Source organism: Dipodomys spectabilis, unplaced genomic scaffold, assembly GCF_019054845.1.
Source record: "Dipodomys spectabilis isolate Male_0828 unplaced genomic scaffold, ASM1905484v1 ptg000178l, whole genome shotgun sequence".
Classification (NCBI taxonomy): Eukaryota; Metazoa; Chordata; class Mammalia; order Rodentia; family Heteromyidae; genus Dipodomys; species Dipodomys spectabilis.
In genome coordinates, this window is record NW_024870855.1 from 14,025,001 (window position 1) to 14,038,296 (window position 13,296).

General features: G+C 59.8%; 4 non-coding genes and 1 pseudogene across 4 annotated transcripts; all 5 read left to right on the forward strand.

Moving 5' to 3' along the window:
* The first annotated feature begins 1,768 nt into the window (after nucleotides 1-1,768).
* LOC122120938 lies at nucleotides 1,769-1,893 on the forward strand (annotated as a pseudogene).
* Nucleotides 1,894-4,552: 2,659 nt separating this feature from the next.
* On the forward strand, nucleotides 4,553-4,671 carry LOC122120934. The gene has a single exon (XR_006149838.1). It is a non-coding gene; the product is annotated as a 5S ribosomal RNA (ribosomal RNA).
* A 2,677-nt stretch (nucleotides 4,672-7,348) lies between these two features.
* Nucleotides 7,349-7,467, forward strand: LOC122120933. Its single transcript, XR_006149837.1, has one exon. It is a non-coding gene; the product is annotated as a 5S ribosomal RNA (ribosomal RNA).
* Nucleotides 7,468-10,133: 2,666 nt separating this feature from the next.
* Nucleotides 10,134-10,252, forward strand: LOC122120942. The gene has a single exon (XR_006149844.1). It is a non-coding gene; the product is annotated as a 5S ribosomal RNA (ribosomal RNA).
* A 2,669-nt stretch (nucleotides 10,253-12,921) lies between these two features.
* On the forward strand, nucleotides 12,922-13,040 carry LOC122120924. Its single transcript, XR_006149828.1, has one exon. It is a non-coding gene; the product is annotated as a 5S ribosomal RNA (ribosomal RNA).
* Nucleotides 13,041-13,296: the final 256 nt, after the last annotated feature.

A 13,296-nucleotide genomic window follows, 5' to 3' on the forward strand; every position in this document is an offset into this window, starting at 1 on the left:
ATCCAGCAGGCAGACTAGACGGAGAGATTCCAGAGCCTCGCTGGGTGCCTACATGCGTGCAGTGGGGAGGAAGGAGGGCTGGGACACAGTGTCTCCCCCTGGGAAGCACATACTGCAAAGTGGGATCCCACTTTGCAGGGTGAGAGGTGCGGGCTGCTGTTGTGAAGAAGAACCCCCAGTGATTTGGGATCCTTGGGGGAAGGAGCCCAATGACCCTGCAGTTACACACCGCCTTGCCAACACACACCCTAGGAAGCACAAGGGAGATGGGTTGGAAGCTGTTGGAGTTGCCACCTTGAGAAGACACGAGGTGAAGAAGAAGCCTGGCAGTCAGAAGAAGCAGTTGGCCACCAGGGCTGGAATGCTCAGTCCCCGCAACGAAGTACGGTGGGAGGGTTGGCATGGGAGCTGGGCTGTGCTCAGAAGGACAGAGGCCCAGGGGGCCTTGTGCAGCCACCTCCAATGTATGCAAGCCATCCCCACCCTGTGGGATCTAGTGAAGCCTGGAATTAAGTTCGGTGCAGGCACACACACACACACACACACACAGAGAGTGAGAGAGAGAGATAGAGAGAGAGAGAGAGAGAGAGAGAGAGAGAGAGAGATGGGAGAGAGAGAGAGAGAGAAAGACAGAGCAATTGGTTTAGGGAGAGAATCACCCCTCCCTTCGCGCAAACACAGAGTCACAGTGGTTTCAGGAGGCTGGCAAGGCTGGATTGGATGGACAGAAAGAGGACAAGGCACCAGCCTCACGCCCGTGCTTTCCCACACTGGGGACCTCCCATTTCATGTACCGTCCAAGGGAGTCCTGTCCTCCCTGGTTTTCCTTGCTGGGTTGGGGCCCTGGTGGCATCTAGAGACCTGCTGTGCAGGTCTTGATCAGAGGTTGGGCTGAAGGGTCCAATTAGGTGTTAGGGCGGGGGTTCCGTTGGGCTTCAGCTTTTGGCTGTGAATTGGGGTCAGCATTGGCCTTAGGCTTGGGTTAGGTGAGGTTTAGGGAAGAGGTGGGGGACAGGGGTCAGGTGCGATTTCAGTATGGAAGATGGGGTTAGGGTGAGACTTGGGATAGGTTTGAGCTTAGGTGTAGACCTACTCCATGGGGTTGAGGGTTTGGGGGAGGGTTACTGGTGGGGTGAGGAATGGGCCTGTCCTGAGGACAGTTGTGGACCAGGTTTCTGGGTTAGGTGGTTCTGCACCGGCACTAGAGAGGTGACTTCCAGGATGCTCTGCAAAGCCCAGGCCTCTGCTGAGTGCATGGCCGGTGAGGGCAAAGCGAGGTGAGGGAGGGAGGGAGGCAAGCGCAGTGAGATGCAAAGCATGGGGAAGCAGCCAAATGCACAGCCATGCACCGAGAGATGGAAGCGGTCCCTCAGTAGCCTGGCGGCCGGAGAAGACAGGTGGGGAGCCTTGCAAGTGCACTTGCCTTAAGCGCTTAAGGCTGACGCAGGCAGGCTGTGGGGTAGGAGGGCAGGGCAGTGAGTCGCTGGGAAATCGGCCCGGTCTCCTTCTGGGCATTAGTGCGTGTGTGGGGAAGGTTGGGTGGAAGGGGGGAGAGAGCGCTTGGCGGCGAGAGCAGCAGGCTCGGCTTGCTGGCAGAGGCTGCGGTCCGTGCGTTGGTGCGAGCGTGCTCCGATGCAGTTGTGCGAGCAGGCAGGCGCAGCAGGTGTGTGTGAGGCGAGAGCCGCAGGCAGAGGCTGGCGAGAGCGTGGAGAGCGGAGGCTGCAGAGGCGGCGAGCAGCATTTGGGGCTGCGCGCAGCGGCAGCAGGCGTCTGCGGCCATACCACCCTGAACGCGCCCGATCTCGTCTGATCTCGGAAGCTAAGCAGGGTTAGTACTAAGCCTGGTTAGTACTTGGATGGGAGACCGCCTGGGAATACCGGGTGCTGTAGGCTTTTGCCTCCACCCGGCCCGGGGGCCCGCCCCGGCCTTCCACCTCTCCACGCCCACCCCAGGCCTACTGCCTCCTCCGCCGCCCTCCACCCCCCCCCCCCGCCCTCTTCTTTCATCCAAGCCAGCCCACCTTAGTCTGCTTCTTCACAACCCCAGCCCGCACCGCTCAGCCTGCCTTCTGCACACTTTCCCCACACATGCTCACACACCCTCCTGGCACGCTGACTCCCTCACAGTCACAATCACAATCACCTGCTCCACACACACTCAAACCCTAGCTCCACTGTGCTCACAGCCCTGCCTACGGAGCCCCTGCCCACCCCACACACTCTGACCACACCGCAGGCCCGTGCCACACCCCGCACTTCCGCACGGTGGCGCACTCACACCCACCCCACTGCTCTTGCCTAGCTCACTGGTTTCTCGCTTCTGGCTGCAAGCACATCTAGCCTGTGGCCAGCAGCTCCCCGGCCGGACCCGTACCCACCCATCACTCAGCCACTCCACCCGCCCCTCTACTGCCTGGCATGACTTCCTGTGGGTACCTGAGGGGCTTCTTTGTGGCTTTGCCCAACCTTCTCTATGTGGGATGCCTACTCCTTGAATAGATGAATTGCTATCACTGAAATGAGGCTTGGCTCAAGTGTTCCAAGAAAGCCTTTCCTGCCTGCCTGCCTGCCTGCCAGCCTGCTTGCCTGTGGACTTTCCTAGCAGCTTGAAGACCCTGAGCTTCAATGCCAGGACAGACTAGCCAAGAGAAGGAGGGACACAGAGAAGCATAGAGCACACTCCAGCCATTTGCTTGACTAGAAAGCTGAGGCTCCTGGTATGCCTGCCATCTTGTTGAGCCCATGCACAAGCCCCCAGGAGGAGTCTCTGCTGTCAGCACATCCAGCAGGCAGACTAGACGGAGAGATTCCAGAGCCTCGCTGGGTGCCTACATGCGTGCAGTGGGGAGGAAGGAGGGCTGGGACACAGTGTCTCCCCCTGGGAAGCACATACTGCAAAGTGGGATCCCACTTTGCAGGGTGAGAGGTGCGGGCTGCTGTTGTGAAGAAGAACCCCCAGTGATTTGGGATCCTTGGGGGAAGGAGCCCAATGACCCTGCAGTTACACACCGCCTTGCCAACACACACCCTAGGAAGCACAAGGGAGATGGGTTGGAAGCTGTTGGAGTTGCCACCTTGAGAAGACACGAGGTGAAGAAGAAGCCTGGCAGTCAGAAGAAGCAGTTGGCCACCAGGGCTGGAATGCTCAGTCCCCGCAACGAAGTACGGTGGGAGGGTTGGCATGGGAGCTGGGCTGTGCTCAGAAGGACAGAGGCCCAGGGGGCCTTGTGCAGCCACCTCCAATGTATGCAAGCCATCCCCACCCTGTGGGATCTAGTGAAGCCTGGAATTAAGTTCGGTGCAGACACACACACACACACACACACACACACAGAGTGAGAGAGAGAGATAGAGAGAGAGAGAGAGAGAGAGAGAGAGAGAGAGAGAGATGGGAGAGAGAGAGAGAGAGAAAGACAGAGCAATTGGTTTAGGGAGAGAATCACCCCTCCCTTCGCGCAAACACAGAGTCACAGTGGTTTCAGGAGGCTGGCAAGGCTGGATTGGATGGACAGAAAGAGGACAAGGCACCAGCCTCACGCCCGTGCTTTCCCACACTGGGGACCTCCCATTTCATGTACCGTCCAAGGGAGTCCTGTCCTCCCTGGTTTTCCTTGCTGGGTTGGGGCCCTGGTGGCATCTAGAGACCTGCTGTGCAGGTCTTGATCAGAGGTTGGGCTGAAGGGTCCAATTAGGTGTTAGGGCGGGGGTTCCGTTGGGCTTCAGCTTTTGGCTGTGAATTGGGGTCAGCATTGGCCTTAGGCTTGGGTTAGGTGAGGTTTAGGGAAGAGGTGGGGGACAGGGGTCAGGTGCGATTTCAGTATGGAAGATGGGGTTAGGGTGAGACTTGGGATAGGTTTGAGCTTAGGTGTAGACCTACTCCATGGGGTTGAGGGTTTGGGGGAGGGTTACTGGTGGGGTGAGGAATGGGCCTGTCCTGAGGACAGTTGTGGACCAGGTTTCTGGGTTAGGTGGTTCTGCACCGGCACTAGAGAGGTGACTTCCAGGATGCTCTGCAAAGCCCAGGCCTCTGCTGAGTGCATGGCCGGTGAGGGCAAAGCGAGGTGAGGGAGGGAGGGAGGCAAGCGCAGTGAGATGCAAAGCATGGGGAAGCAGCCAAATGCACAGCCATGCACCGAGAGATGGAAGCGGTCCCTCAGTAGCCTGGCGGCCGGAGAAGACAGGTGGGGAGCCTTGCAAGTGCACTTGCCTTAAGCGCTTAAGGCTGACGCAGGCAGGCTGTGGGGTAGGAGGGCAGGGCAGTGAGTCGCTGGGAAATCGGCCCGGTCTCCTTCTGGGCATTAGTGCGTGTGTGGGGAAGGTTGGGTGGAAGGGGGGAGAGAGCGCTTGGCGGCGAGAGCAGCAGGCTCGGCTTGCTGGCAGAGGCTGCGGTCCGTGCGTTGGTGCGAGCGTGCTCCGATGCAGTTGTGCGAGCAGGCAGGCGCAGCAGGTGTGTGTGAGGCGAGAGCCGCAGGCAGAGGCTGGCGAGAGCGTGGAGAGCGGAGGCTGCAGAGGCGGCGAGCAGCATTTGGGGCTGCGCGCAGCGGCAGCAGGCGTCTGCGGCCAAACCACCCTGAACGCGCCCGATCTCGTCTGATCTCGGAAGCTAAGCAGGGTCGGGCCTGGTTAGTACTTGGATGGGAGACCGCCTGGGAATACCGGGTGCTGTAGGCTTTTGCCTCCACCCGGCCCGGGGGCCCGCCCCGGCCTTCCACCTCTCCACGCCCACCCCAGGCCTACTGCCTCCTCCGCCGCCCTCCACCCCCCCCCCCCGCCCTCTTCTTTCATCCAAGCCAGCCCACCTTAGTCTGCTTCTTCACAACCCCAGCCCGCACCGCTCAGCCTGCCTTCTGCACACTTTCCCCACACATGCTCACACACCCTCCTGGCACGCTGACTCCCTCACAGTCACAATCACAATCACCTGCTCCACACACACTCAAACCCTAGCTCCACTGTGCTCACAGCCCTGCCTAGGGAGCCCCTGCCCACCCCACACACTCTGACCACACCGCAGGCCCGTGCCACACCCCGCACTTCCGCACGGTGGCGCACTCACACCCACCCCACTGCTCTTGCCTAGCTCACTGGTTTCTCGCTTCTGGCTGCAAGCACATCTAGCCTGTGGCCAGCAGCTCCCCGGCCGGACCCGTACCCACCCATCACTCAGCCACTCCACCCGCCCCTCTACTGCCTGGCATGACTTCCTGTGGGTACCTGAGGGGCTTCTTTGTGGCTTTGCCCAACCTTCTCTATGTGGGATGCCTACTCCTTGAATAGATGAATTGCTATCACTGAAATGAGGCTTGGCTCAAGTGTTCCAAGAAAGCCTTTCCTGCTTGCCTGCCTGCCTGCCGGCCTGCTTGCCTGTGGACTTTCCTAGCAGCTTGAAGACCCTGAGCTTCAATGCCAGGACAGACTAGCCAAGAGAAGGAGGGACACAGAGAAGCATAGAGCACACTCCAGCCATTTGCTTGACTAGAAAGCTGAGGCTCCTGGTATGCCTGCCATCTTGTTGAGCCCATGCACAAGCCCCCAGGAGGAGTCTCTGCTGTCAGCACATCCAGCAGGCAGACTAGACGGAGAGATTCCAGAGCCTCGCTGGGTGCCTACATGCGTGCAGTGGGGAGGAAGGAGGGCTGGGACACAGTGTCTCCCCCTGGGAAGCACATACTGCAAAGTGGGATCCCACTTTGCAGGATGAGAGGTGCGGGCTGCTGTTGTGAAGAAGAACCCCCAGTGATTTGGGATCCTTGGGGGAAGGAGCCCAATGACCCTGCAGTTACACACCGCCTTGCCAACACACACCCTAGGAAGCACAAGGGAGATGGGTTGGAAGCTGTTGGAGTTGCCACCTTGAGAAGACACGAGGTGAAGAAGAAGCCTGGCAGTCAGAAGAAGCAGTTGGCCACCAGGGCTGGAATGCTCAGTCCCCGCAACGAAGTACGGTGGGAGGGTTGGCATGGGAGCTGGGCTGTGCTCAGAAGGACAGAGGCCCAGGGGGCCTTGTGCAGCCACCTCCAATGTATGCAAGCCATCCCCACCCTGTGGGATCTAGTGAAGCCTGGAATTAAGTTCGGTGCAGGCACACACACACACACACACACACACAGAGAGTGAGAGAGAGAGATAGAGAGAGAGAGAGAGAGAGAGAGAGAGAGAGAGAGAGAGAGAGAGAGATGGGAGAGAGAGAGAGAGAGAAAGACAGAGCAATTGGTTTAGGGAGAGAATCACCCCTCCCTTCGCGCAAACACAGAGTCACAGTGGTTTCAGGAGGCTGGCAAGGCTGGATTGGATGGACAGAAAGAGGACAAGGCACCAGCCTCACGCCCGTGCTTTCCCACACTGGGGACCTCCCATTTCATGTACCGTCCAAGGGAGTCCTGTCCTCCCTGGTTTTCCTTGCTGGGTTGGGGCCCTGGTGGCATCTAGAGACCTGCTGTGCAGGTCTTGATCAGAGGTTGGGCTGAAGGGTCCAATTAGGTGTTAGGGCGGGGGTTCCGTTGGCCTTCAGCTTTTGGCTGTGAATTGGGGTCAGCATTGGCCTTAGGCTTGGGTTAGGTGAGGTTTAGGGAAGAGGTGGGGGACAGGGGTCAGGTGCGATTTCAGTATGGAAGATGGGGTTAGGGTGAGACTTGGGATAGGTTTGAGCTTAGGTGTAGACCTACTCCATGGGGTTGAGGGTTTGGGGGAGGGTTACTGGTGGGGTGAGGAATGGGCCTGTCCTGAGGACAGTTGTGGACCAGGTTTCTGGGTTAGGTGGTTCTGCACCGGCACTAGAGAGGTGACTTCCAGGATGCTCTGCAAAGCCCAGGCCTCTGCTGAGTGCATGGCCGGTGAGGGCAAAGCGAGGTGAGGGAGGGAGGGAGGCAAGCGCAGTGAGATGCAAAGCATGGGGAAGCAGCCAAATGCACAGCCATGCACCGAGAGATGGAAGCGGTCCCTCAGTAGCCTGGCGGCCGGAGAAGACAGGTGGGGAGCCTTGCAAGTGCACTTGCCTTAAGCGCTTGAATGTGCAAGGCTGACGCAGGCAGGCTGTGGGGTAGGAGGGCAGGGCAGTGAGTCGCTGGGAAATCGGCCCGGTCTCCTTCTGGGCATTAGTGCGTGTGTGGGGAAGGTTGGGTGGAAGGGGGGAGAGAGCGCTTGGCGGCGAGAGCAGCAGGCTCGGCTTGCTGGCAGAGGCTGCGGTCCGTGCGTTGGTGCGAGCGTGCTCCGATGCAGTTGTGCGAGCAGGCAGGCGCAGCAGGTGTGTGTGAGGCGAGAGCCGCAGGCAGAGGCTGGCGAGAGCGTGGAGAGCGGAGGCTGCAGAGGCGGCGAGCAGCATTTGGGGCTGCGCGCAGCGGCAGCAGGCATCTACGGCCATACCACCCTGAACGCGCCCGATCTCGTCTGATCTCGGAAGCTAAGCAGGGTCGGGCCTGGTTAGTACTTGGATGGGAGACCGCCTGGGAATACCGGGTGCTGTAGGCTTTTGCCTCCACCCGGCCCGGGGGCCCGCCCCGGCCTTCCACCTCTCCACGCCCACCCCAGGCCTACTGCCTCCTCCGCCGCCCTCCACCCCCCCCCCCCCGCCCTCTTCTTTCATCCAAGCCAGCCCACCTTAGTCGGCTTCTTCACAACCCCAGCCCGCACCGCTCAGCCTGCCTTCTGCACACTTTCCCCACACATGCTCACACACCCTCCTGGCACGCTGACTCCCTCACAGTCACAATCACAATCACCTGCTCCACACACACTCAAACCCTAGCTCCACTGTGCTCACAGCCCTGCCTAGGGAGCCCCTGCCCACCCCACACACTCTGACCACACCGCAGGCCCGTGCCACACCCCGCACTTCCGCACGGTGGCGCACTCACACCCACCCCACTGCTCTTGCCTAGCTCACTGGTTTCTCGCTTCTGGCTGCAAGCACATCTAGCCTGTGGCCAGCAGCTCCCCGGCCGGACCCGTACCCACCCATCACTCAGCCACTCCACCCGCCCCTCTACTGCCTGGCATGACTTCCTGTGGGTACCTGAGGGGCTTCTTTGTGGCTTTGCCCAACCTTCTCTATGTGGGATGCCTACTCCTTGAATAGATGAATTGCTATCACTGAAATGAGGCTTGGCTCAAGTGTTCCAAGAAAGCCTTTCCTGCCTGCCTGCCTGCCTGCCGGCCTGCTTGCCTGTGGACTTTCCTAGCAGCTTGAAGACCCTGAGCTTCAATGCCAGGACAGACTAGCCAAGAGAAGGAGGGACACAGAGAAGCATAGAGCACACTCCAGCCATTTGCTTGACTAGAAAGCTGAGGCTCCTGGTATGCCTGCCATCTTGTTGAGCCCATGCACAAGCCCCCAGGAGGAGTCTCTGCTGTCAGCACATCCAGCAGGCAGACTAGACGGAGAGATTCCAGAGCCTCGCTGGGTGCCTACATGCGTGCAGTGGGGAGGAAGGAGGGCTGGGACACAGTGTCTCCCCCTGGGAAGCACATACTGCAAAGTGGGATCCCACTTTGCAGGGTGAGAGGTGCGGGCTGCTGTTGTGAAGAAGAACCCCCAGTGATTTGGGATCCTTGGGGGAAGGAGCCCAATGACCCTGCAGTTACACACCGCCTTGCCAACACACACCCTAGGAAGCACAAGGGAGATGGGTTGGAAGCTGTTGGAGTTGCCACCTTGAGAAGACACGAGGTGAAGAAGAAGCCTGGCAGTCAGAAGAAGCAGTTGGCCACCAGGGCTGGAATGCTCAGTCCCCGCAACGAAGTACGGTGGGAGGGTTGGCATGGGAGCTGGGCTGTGCTCAGAAGGACAGAGGCCCAGGGGGCCTTGTGCAGCCACCTCCAATGTATGCAAGCCATCCCCACCCTGTGGGATCTAGTGAAGCCTGGAATTAAGTTCGGTGCAGACACACACACACACACACACACACACACACAGAGTGAGAGAGAGAGATAGAGAGAGAGAGAGAGAGAGAGAGAGAGAGAGAGATGGGAGAGAGAGAGAGAGAGAAAGACAGAGCAATTGGTTTAGGGAGAGAATCACCCCTCCCTTCGCGCAAACACAGAGTCACAGTGGTTTCAGGAGGCTGGCAAGGCTGGATTGGATGGACAGAAAGAGGACAAGGCACCAGCCTCACGCCCGTGCTTTCCCACACTGGGGACCTCCCATTTCATGTACCGTCCAAGGGAGTCCTGTCCTCCCTGGTTTTCCTTGCTGGGTTGGGGCCCTGGTGGCATCTAGAGACCTGCTGTGCAGGTCTTGATCAGAGGTTGGGCTGAAGGGTCCAATTAGGTGTTAGGGCGGGGGTTCCGTTGGGCTTCAGCTTTTGGCTGTGAATTGGGGTCAGCATTGGCCTTAGGCTTGGGTTAGGTGAGGTTTAGGGAAGAGGTGGGGGACAGGGGTCAGGTGCGATTTCAGTATGGAAGATGGGGTTAGGGTGAGACTTGGGATAGGTTTGAGCTTAGGTGTAGACCTACTCCATGGGGTTGAGGGTTTGGGGGAGGGTTACTGGTGGGGTGAGGAATGGGCCTGTCCTGAGGACAGTTGTGGACCAGGTTTCTGGGTTAGGTGGTTCTGCACCGGCACTAGAGAGGTGACTTCCAGGATGCTCTGCAAAGCCCAGGCCTCTGCTGAGTGCATGGCCGGTGAGGGCAAAGCGAGGTGAGGGAGGGAGGGAGGCAAGCGCAGTGAGATGCAAAGCATGGGGAAGCAGCCAAATGCACAGCCATGCACCGAGAGATGGAAGCGGTCCCTCAGTAGCCTGGCGGCCGGAGAAGACAGGTGGGGAGCCTTGCAAGTGCACTTGCCTTAAGCGCTTGAATGTGCAAGGCTGACGCAGGCAGGCTGTGGGGTAGGAGGGCAGGGCAGTGAGTCGCTGGGAAATCGGCCCGGTCTCCTTCTGGGCATTAGTGCGTGTGTGGGGAAGGTTGGGTGGAAGGGGGGAGAGAGCGCTTGGCGGCGAGAGCAGCAGGCTCGGCTTGCTGGCAGAGGCTGCGGTCCGTGCGTTGGTGCGAGCGTGCTCCGATGCAGTTGTGCGAGCAGGCAGGCGCAGCAGGTGTGTGTGAGGCGAGAGCCGCAGGCAGAGGCTGGCGAGAGCGTGGAGAGCGGAGGCTGCAGAGGCGGCGAGCAGCATTTGGGGCTGCGCGCAGCGGCAGCAGGCGTCTACGGCCATACCACCCTGAACGCGCCCGATCTCGTCTGATCTCGGAAGCTAAGCAGGGTCGGGCCTGGTTAGTACTTGGATGGGAGACCGCCTGGGAATACCGGGTGCTGTAGGCTTTTGCCTCCACCCGGCCCGGGGGCCCGCCCCGGCCTTCCACCTCTCCACGCCCACCCCAGGCCTACTGCCTCCTCCGCCGCCCTCCACCCCCCCCCCCCCCGCCCTCTTCTTTCATCCAAGCCAGCCCACCTTAGTCTGCTTCTTCACAACCCCAGCCCGCACCGCTCAGCCTGCCTTCTGCACACTTTCCCCACACATGCTCACACACCCTCCTGGCACGCTGACTCCCTCACAGTCACAATCACAATCACCTGCTCCACACACACTCAAACCCTAGCTCCACTGTGCTCACAGCCCTGCCTAGGGAGCCCCTGCCCACCCCACACACTCTGACCACACCGCAGGCCCGTGCCACACCCCGCACTTCCGCACGGTGGCGCACTCACACCCACCCCACTGCTCTTGCCTAGCTCACTGGTTTCTCGCTTCTGGCTGCAAGCACATCTAGCCTGTGGCCAGCAGCTCCCCGGCCGGACCCGTACCCACCCATCACTCAGCCACTCCACCCGCCCCTCTACTGCCTGGCATGACTTCCTGTGGGTACCTGAGGGGCTTCTTTGTGGCTTTGCCCAACCTTCTCTATGTGGGATGCCTACTCCTTGAATAGATGAATTGCTATCACTGAAATGAGGCTTGGCTCAAGTGTTCCAAGAAAGCCTTTCCTGCCTGCCTGCCTGCCTGCCGGCCTGCTTGCCTGTGGACTTTCCTAGCAGCTTGAAGACCCTGAGCTTCAATGCCAGGACAGACTAGCCAAGAGAAGGAGGGACACAGAGAAGCATAGAGCACACTCCAGCCATTTGCTTGACTAGAAAGCTGAGGCTCCTGGTATGCCTGCCATCTTGTTGAGCCCATGCACAAGCCCCCAGGAGGAGTCTCTGCTGTCAGCACATCCAGCAGGCAGACTAGACGGAGAGATTCCAGAGCCTCGCTGGGTGCCTACATGCGTGCAGTGGGGAGGAAGGAGGGCTGGGACACAGTGTCTCCCCCTGGGAAGCACATACTGCAAAGTGGGATCCCACTTTGCAGGGTGAGAGGTGCGGGCTGCTGTTGTGAAGAAGAACCCCCAGTGATTTGGGATCCTTGGGGGAAGGAGCCCAATGACCCTGCAGTTACACACCGCCTTGCCAACACACACCCTAGGAAGCACAAGGGAGATGGGTTGGAAGCTGTTGGAGTTGCCACCTTGAGAAGACACGAGGTGAAGAAGAAGCCTGGCAGTCAGAAGAAGCAGTTGGCCACCAGGGCTGGAATGCTCAGTCCCCGCAACGAAGTACGGTGGGAGGGTTGGCATGGGAGCTGGGCTGTGCTCAGAAGGACAGAGGCCCAGGGGGCCTTGTGCAGCCACCTCCAATGTATGCAAGCCATCCCCACCCTGTGGGATCTAGTGAAGCCTGGAATTAAGTTCGGTGCAGGCACACACACACACACACACACACACAGAGTGAGAGAGAGAGATAGAGAGAGAGAGAGAGAGAGAGAGAGAGAGAGAGAGAGAGAGAGAGAGATGGGAGAGAGAGAGAGAGAGAAAGACAGAGCAATTGGTTTAGGGAGAGAATCACCCCTCCCTTCGCGCAAACACAGAGTCACAGTGGTTTCAGGAGGCTGGCAAGGCTGGATTGGATGGACAGAAAGAGGACAAGGCACCAGCCTCACGCCCGTGCTTTCCCACACTGGGGACCTCCCATTTCATGTACCGTCCAAGGGAGTCCTGTCCTCCCTGGTTTTCCTTGCTGGGTTGGGGCCCTGGTGGCATCTAGAGACCTGCTGTGCAGGTCTTGATCAGAGGTTGGGCTGAAGGGTCCAATTAGGTGTTAGGGCGGGGGTTCCGTTGGGCTTCAGCTTTTGGCTGTGAATTGGGGTCAGCATTGGCCTTAGGCTTGGGTTAGGTGAGGTTTAGGGAAGAGGTGGGGGACAGGGGTCAGGTGCGATTTCAGTATGGAAGATGGGGTTAGGGTGAGACTTGGGATAGGTTTGAGCTTAGGTGTAGACCTACTCCATGGGGTTGAGGGTTTGGGGGAGGGTTACTGGTGGGGTGAGGAATGGGCCTGTCCTGAGGACAGTTGTGGACCAGGTTTCTGGGTTAGGTGGTTCTGCACCGGCACTAGAGAGGTGACTTCCAGGATGCTCTGCAAAGCCCAGGCCTCTGCTGAGTGCATGGCCGGTGAGGGCAAAGCGAGGTGAGGGAGGGAGGGAGGCAAGCGCAGTGAGATGCAAAGCATGGGGAAGCAGCCAAATGCACAGCCATGCACCGAGAGATGGAAGCGGTCCCTCAGTAGCCTGGCGGCCGGAGAAGACAGGTGGGGAGCCTTGCAAGTGCACTTGCCTTAAGCGCTTAAGGCTGACGCAGGCAGGCTGTGGGGTAGGAGGGCAGGGCAGTGAGTCGCTGGGAAATCGGCCCGGTCTCCTTCTGGGCATTAGTGCGTGTGTGGGGAAGGTTGGGTGGAAGGGGGGAGAGAGCGCTTGGCGGCGAGAGCAGCAGGCTCGGCTTGCTGGCAGAGGCTGCGGTCCGTGCGTTGGTGCGAGCGTGCTCCGATGCAGTTGTGCGAGCAGGCAGGCGCAGCAGGTGTGTGTGAGGCGAGAGCCGCAGGCAGAGGCTGGCGAGAGCGTGGAGAGCGGAGGCTGCAGAGGCGGCGAGCAGCATTTGGGGCTGCGCGCAGCGGCAGCAGGCGTCTGCGGCCATACCACCCTGAACGCGCCCGATCTCGTCTGATCTCGGAAGCTAAGCAGGGTCGGGCCTGGTTAGTACTTGGATGGGAGACCGCCTGGGAATACCGGGTGCTGTAGGCTTTTGCCTCCACCCGGCCCGGGGGCCCGCCCCGGCCTTCCACCTCTCCACGCCCACCCCAGGCCTACTGCCTCCTCCGCCGCCCTCCACCCCCCCCCCCCCGCCCTCTTCTTTCATCCAAGCCAGCCCACCTTAGTCTGCTTCTTCACAACCCCAGCCCGCACCGCTCAGCCTGCCTTCTGCACACTTTCCCCACACATGCTCACACACCCTCCTGGCACGCTGACTCCCTCACAGTCACAATCACAATCACCTGCT